The sequence below is a fragment of the Parasteatoda tepidariorum genome, chromosome 1, assembly GCF_043381705.1.
Source record: "Parasteatoda tepidariorum isolate YZ-2023 chromosome 1, CAS_Ptep_4.0, whole genome shotgun sequence".
Taxonomy (NCBI): Eukaryota; Metazoa; Arthropoda; class Arachnida; order Araneae; family Theridiidae; genus Parasteatoda; species Parasteatoda tepidariorum.
The window spans coordinates 9,824,423-9,832,083 of NC_092204.1; the positions used below are offsets into that span (position 1 = coordinate 9,824,423).

The 7,661-nt window shown below is 26.9% G+C and overlaps 1 protein-coding gene across 1 annotated transcript in view; it reads left to right on the top strand.

The window, feature by feature from the left end:
• Window positions 1–5,869: 5,869 nt before the first annotated feature.
• The window catches only part of LOC107439040 (very long chain fatty acid elongase AAEL008004), a gene marked incomplete in the record, with an annotated part of 47,778 nt that continues 45,986 nt past the window's right edge, over window positions 5,870–7,661 (top strand). Inside the window, 1 exon segment of the mRNA XM_071186435.1 lies at window positions 5,870–6,090.

A 7,661-nucleotide genomic window follows, 5' to 3' on the forward strand; every position in this document is an offset into this window, starting at 1 on the left:
TTCTCTATTTGCTAATTTTTATGTATCATTTCATGTAAACGTTTCTTGGTTATTTTGAAATATTTTCTGAATTAAATTTTTAAAAAAATCATACTATAGCTTATAAAAGCTGAATTTCAAAATTAAAATATGAAGTTTTACTCCATGTCCTTTATATATGAAGTCAGTCACATTTTATAGTTTTATTCTCAATGANTCATATCATCTGAATTAATATTATTAAATAAATTAATTAAACAGGAAGTATTTTTTTTCTTCTTTTTAACCTATATGTTACACTAGTTTCCTACTTACAAGACATCTGCAAATTATCTTAAAGAGTTTTCTTTTTAAAAGTGGCAATACTCAAGAGTATATATTTTTTTAAATTTTATATTATTTTACAGTAACTTTCTATATCAGTACATGCATAACCAGTTAGAATATGTGCTTTCGAACCAGTTTCAGCTATATATCTAAAACTTGTTTTATTTTATAAGATGTTTTTTTTTGTAGTTTTTCTCCTTTTCTTATAACCACAAATTGGCAATAAAGATTCCGGTCAATCAATATGACAGTAAAATAAATTGACCGTGCTTTGTTATAATCAACCGATCAGGGCTATTTACAACTTGTGAAAACTGAAACATATGAAAAAAATAATAATTTCATCTGTAAATATTAAGTTGTTTAGCTGTCCACTTTGAAGTTACAGTCGACATTGACAATGTCTTTGATTACTTTTTTGCTTGGTTAAATAAAACGTTTAGTATAAAGGCAAAAATTCAAATTGTTAATCTGTCAGTTTGTTAGTGTTACTAGATTGTCTCAAGATAAGCAAGTCCTTTTTTGATTAATTATGCAAAATAAATAACAATTTAGGCCTTTTCTTTCTTTTGAAATCTCCGTTTTTTTTTGTTTTTTTTTTGTGGCATGGGGTAACTTATACTTTTAATTCCAGTCTGCAGCTGAAATATGCAGGGTTGGCAAAAGCCAGTGGTCGCAAAAACTACATTTTTTTGTAGTTAACTACAATTATCGCTACTTTATGACAAATTAGTTACCTGCAACTGCTTTTTTTTTAAAAGTAATGACAACAAACTACTTTCAAAATGCAGTCACTACTTCACTATATTTTAGGAGATGAACTTCGTTGGATAACTAAATTAACAACCGTGTTCAAAATGGTTTTAAGTGTTAAAAAAAAACGTGGTTTATTCATGAGGATTAATTAAGAAATATTTTATATGTGTGTGCATGAAAATTTTATGTACTTCTTGCTATGCAGCTTTTTTTTTAACTTAATAATTGTTCATATCAATAAGATTTAGAGGAAACGCATTTATAAATTAAAGAATCTTCTAATTCAAGGTAATGTGACTGATTTCTTACTTAAAAATTAAAATTGTTCTTAAGCTAAACCTATCAACTTTTTTTTTATTGCACTTCCAAATATTATTTTTAAATATTTTAAAATTTACATTTGTCACAGTCTAGTCTTATTTCTTATTCATATATAGTTTCGTTTTCATAAAATATTATTTACCTAATATCATTATTTTTCACGATTTTTAGACATAATGTAGTAATATTTTATAAGTGTATTTAATTATGGTATTTGTTATTGATATCCTCTAGGTTTAGTTGAGTTTGGATAAATATTGTGTGTTTATCTTGATGAAAACATTCAGTACAAATATAGCAGCTTAGAATTTGGAGACTTAAAATAAAAGATAATACAAATTTACATCCTTTTGCATTTATGTACTTAGTTTGTGAAGTTTTTACCTCCTTTTTTGCTTTTTTGCATAAGCAGAGCTGTGAAATAGGTAGTTGAAATATTTGACTCCGACAATTACCAATTCTAGGATAGTATTGATATTATTACTTTGTAAAAGATAAATTCAGTATTATCTATTTCTATTTTTTATGTTCTATAAGAATTAAAGCTATTTTATTTAAAATTATATATTGTATTATAAAATCTGGGAAATTAGTTTTAAGAAACGTATTTCTACAAAATGTAAGATTAATTTCCATTTACTTTTAAAGGGTGCATAACGTTTTTAAAAAGTGCTTTAAGGTGCTGATTGTTGATTTGCGTTTTTTAAACGCCCTCAAAGGTGCTTTTTTTTATTCGTGGTTTGTATAAAGTGCTTAATTTTCTGTCTTTTAAAAAGAGATATTTTTCTTTGCTGTGTCGATTGTTGTTCTAAATTACGAAGAAAAAAAACTTAATTTCTCTGCAATATTTATCAAAAACAAGTTATTTTATCATGATTATGTAACGTTTTTGAAAATGGTTTTGAATTTTATATTTATTTTATGTTTATAAATTAAGAACTTTAAACGGTAGGGAAAAAAATAATTTTTATTACTGCACAAATCCTAATTATGATTGTTTTTTTTTTTTTTTTTTTTTTTTTTTTTTTTTTTTTNTTTTTTTTTTTTGGAAATTGATTAAACATATTTTTTGAGTGCTCAAAGGGTACTTATTTTTTGTTGAAAAACTTGACTGCGCACTCTGTTTAATTACCAAACTTTGCCCTTTATCAAAATTCCACGTTTTCATATTTTTTGCGATTTTCTGTAATAACTAGGTATTTAACAATTTTCAATAAATAATTTGATCAATCATATTCCCAAAAATTTCTAATGTGATAAGTTGTAGTTTAAAGAATAGTAATTATATTTATTCGCATCATAAAAATATTTGCCTACATAATTTTTAAAAGATCAAAGACTTTTAGATTAGAGATCTTTTAGTTTTCAGACCTAACTTTAAGCATGTTGGAGTCCAGCCAATATCTCTGATTCCACAACTATGTTTTGAAACCCTTAAAATGAATACTAATCTTCCTATCTGAATTTTTGTTGCTTTTTTTTTTTATGAGAGCTATAAATTAATGGATTATAGTTGATTTCTTTTGAGACGTTTGGTTTCAAAGCCAGCTCATTACATTTGCATAAGTTTTTCAAAAAAAAGGAGAGAGAGAAAAAAAGAACACTTAAATTTAGATGTAAATCTTGATTATGTGATCAATTAAACAATAATATTTATAAATGTTTTTAAGAAATTTGTAACAAATATGTCCCAAACTAATTTTATATGCTTCCAATTATTCATATAGTATTCAAAATTTAAAAGCTATTTAATTTGTTTGAAATTTTTATTTTGAATTCGGTATGCAAATGGTATTATGATAGGATAAAAACAAATGGCATTTGTTTTTATCACAAATTTCGAAGTTGAATTTTACATTTTTAGAAACAAAAATTTTTTATACCTCTTTAAAAGTGTTTTTAAATATACATTGTACTCTTTTTAATTCTAATTTAAAGTGAAACAAAGTTATTTAAAATTAAAATTAGCATTATTAAGAAACAAAATTTAAATACTGAAACAGAACTGTACTAAATAATTTTCATTAAAAGTTAATTTATTCATTTTTATAAATTATTTTAGTGAAATTTTTTTTTTTTTATTTGAGATGTAATTTTTTGTTTTAATTTTTTACTCAATTTAAACTTGCATTTAATCATTTAATTTGACACCTGGTGGCTGAGTGACCACAGGCGTGGTTGACCAGGCATGGTTGTTTCAGTCTTTCATCACTTTAGTGGTTCCATAAAATGAGTACCATACATGCTTGGGAACTAAACACTGGGAGTTCCATATTTAGTTGACCACTCAAACGAAACATCTGCTCCTGCACCTTAGTTGCCAAAGGTAAAAAAAACTGTGATGGGCATCGTGGGCCTTGGACCCACTTTGGGCTATCGCACCACTGAATTTATTTTTAATTATTTAATTTAAATCTCTTTTTCATGCAAGAGAAAAAAGTTTTAATCACAATTTATGATATAAATTATGTTATGCACAAATTATCAGTAACTCAATTTAATTTAAATGCTTTATTTTAGCTTTTACATATTTTCAATGTTAAAAATATATGTGACTAAGCCTAATCTGAACTAGTTTTATATTGTAAAACTTTCACTTTTGAAGTTTGGAAAACATTTCAATTTCTTCACCTTTAAATTTCGAAAAATAAAATAATCAAATTGAAAATGAAGTTTTAAATTGAATGTTAAGTTTTAATGTTAGTTTGATATTTCCAATGTTTTAAATTAAAGATAATCCACTCTAATTATATTTAATTTTTCATCTTAAAAATTTACTGTTAGCGTTGAATTTTCAATTCCTTTAAATAAAAGAATCCACGTTATTTTTTTTTCTTTAATTTTTTTNTAACTCATTTTAATTTAAGTGCTTTATTTTAGCTTTTACACATGTTCAATGTTGAAAATATATGTGACTAAGCCTAATCTGAACTAGTCGTATATTGTAAAACTTTCACTTTTGAAGTTTGGAAAACATTTCAGTTTCTTCACCTTTAAATTTCGAAAAATAAAATAATCAAATTGAAAATGAAGTTTTAAATTGAATGTTAAGTTTAAATGTTAGTTTGATATTTCCAATGTTTTAAATTAAAAATAATCCACTCTAATTATATTTAATTTATCATCTTAAAAATTTACTGTTAGCGTTGAATTTTCAATTCTTTTAAATAAAAGAATCCACGTTATTTTTTTTTCTTTAATTTTTTTTTCTTTAGGATTTACTGTTAGTTTTGAATTTCCAATTCTTCAAATATAAACTGAATCCAGATATTTATAATTTATTTGTTTTCTATAAGATTTAAAGTTAATTTAAAATTTCTAGTATTTCTTTATTAAAAAGAATCCACTGTATATATATTTAAATCGTTTTCTCTAGGATTTAATGTTAGGTTAGAATTACCAATACTTGAAATTTAAAAGAATTCACTCAAAAAAATACAAAAAAGTTTAATACAATACAATTTTTTGAAAGAAAATAATCATAATCAAATCATGAAGCTATTTTTTTACTGAATATTTGGAAGAGATTAAAAACTACTCACATTACTTGAAAATAATAACTTTTTAATAATTATAAAAGGAATTGAAACATTTGTTAAAAAAAAAAAGCTTCATGAGGTAGTTTTGAACGAAAACGTCTAGATTTGAACTGTGCAATTTATATTTTGAGTTTATGGAGTTAGTGGAGTCGTTTTTATCCTAAGTAGCTTTTACTAAATTAAATGTTATTTATTAGTATTAGATTATGAATCATTAATTTCTAGTTATGTGCTGTGCACATGACTTAAATACCCTGTTTGATATTCAAACAGAACTACGAAATTAGTTTAAAAAAAAAAACTTTCATACATTACTACGAATGAAAGCGAATTATTAAGAGGCAATATTTTGTGAATTTAAAATTATAGAAATCGTAATGAATACATAATATTTTCGTATTGACGATTCTGAAGATTGTATATATCTTTCTTTTAATGTATGATTCTTATGAATGGTGATTTTTGTACCCGATTCTGTTATGTATATTTTTGAAAAATTTTAACTCTTGTTTTTAATGATCTCATTCTAAGTCATTTAACCTTTTTACGCATTTTATTTGCTTGGAACATTTGTGTCTTAGTTTAGCATGCAACTTTGTTTTAGTAATCAAGATCGTAAATTGTCTTTCATCCTTTTGTAATATTGAATCTGTATCTTATTTTTCTATTGGATTGTTTTGTGAAATTTAATAAACTTATTCTTTAAAATGGTTGCTAATTTTATTTTAAAGTTCTTGATGAACAAAAATTTTTGAAATGACTTCCCTTTTATTACATATTTTTAAAAACATTGAAAAAATTTAAGTAAATAGATGGTTGACTGAATGTAAACAATAACCGGAATTTCTTAAAACCGGAAGAAATTGTTCTAAAATAAATATTTCATCAATCTTCCAGTTCAATGATTCACTGTTATTTTAGTCACTGGATGGCGCTGTTTAATGTATAATTTTTAACAAGTTTCACTTCACTACGAATCTATCCTCCATCTTAGTAGAAGCACCCACTTATATTTACTAATTATGTTTATTTAATAACTAACTCGTATTCGAAAAAGCAATCCGAATTTTTTACTGAATTAATAATGCCTCAATTCATTGAAAGGTATTCCTGTGAAGACAACACATATAAAGTGAAGACAACACAAGTGAACATGCACGAGACAAAGGTAAGCAATATTCATCTCTGCTACCTTTTATTCACAAAAGTGCGTGATTACCAATGGAGATTTAGAAAATTCCCGGTGTATCCCTCCGCTTATGAGGCGATGTGTGAACAGGCTTAATATTCTGAGAAGTTTAATTATTGTGATTTAAATTAACGCGTAATTTTACTATTCATAAGAGTTTCCTGTAATTTATAAATTCTAACAGGTCGAGAGCCAAAAACAAATTTTAAAAAATTAGCATCGCCACATAAATAAAGTGTAAGGTTTGTCATGTTCTGAATGTCATCCCTTATTTGGGTCAGTAGCCCCCATCCCCCCCCAAAACTATTCGTTTTATTTAGTGTAAAAATTCCCCCCCCCAAAGCTGTAAGTGGGAGCATCGTGCGCCCACCTCCCCCCCCTTTTGGTGGGGGGCCCTGATTTGGGTATATCTGCGTAAAATAACACCGTTAGTTATTTTTTGAGTAGTATCATAGCAAGTTTGCTGAGTCTTCCGAATTCATTTGTTCTTTGTTTCGTTGACTGTTAAATTGAAAGAACGCTTTAGATTGAAAATGTTAAATATATTAGTTCTACATGTTTGAACATAGATGGCAGTAGTGCTGTCATAAATATAATCTCTTATCTGTAAATAAAATATTAGTCCAGTTTCAGCCTCCACCTAGGTATGTTGTTTTCTTTCTTGGGATCTGCATGCTTAATTGTTCAGAAAAAATTCAAGTATAATAATATTGGATGGGGCATTCTTTCTGACTTAAGGTTAGCCCATTGTGCAGCTCTAGTGCGATGTAAATTAACAACAACAACAATCTAACTTAAGGTGTAAAAATCATTCGGAAGTAGTAGCCCGGAAGTATTACTGCACTGACCTGTCCAATACCTTCTAGAAGAGAGAAGGCCTCAGCACGGGTTACCATAAACAAGAAATTTGATCCTTTAGTAGAATGAATGTAATGACATCTTTCGTAATTTCCGCCACTGCGCAGCTTAGTAGCCCCCGAACGTAGTAGTTTTTCCTCTACTACGCAGTTTACGTTCGTTACGTCGGACTACTAAATTGATCCGTGCTGAGGCCATCTCTCTCTTAGGATTTGTTGACCGACCTTGGCAATATTATGTATTAAAAGCTGTCATTGCGAAACAATAGCAATGGTTGTATTAAAAGCTGTCATTAGGAGACAATAGCAATGGGTGAATTAGAAGCAGTCATTACGAAACAATAGCAATGTGTGAAATAGAAGCAGTCATTACGAAACAATAGCAATGGATGAATTAGAAGCTGTCATTACGAAACAATATAATCATATATGTATTAAAATCTGTCATTACAAAACGATAGCAATGTATGTAATTTAAGCTCTCTTTACCAATCACCATGTTCACCAGCTAACAATCTATTGTATCGTTGCGGTATTTCTGACAAGTAATACAATCCCGCTTATCCGAACAAAATTTAGATCTCATATATAGTTTAGATTATCTCAGATTGATTATTTGAATCAATCTTATCCGAAAATTCAAAACTAAGAGAATAATTTTATCGCAATTTTGACTCATTGTTTGTTGTATTC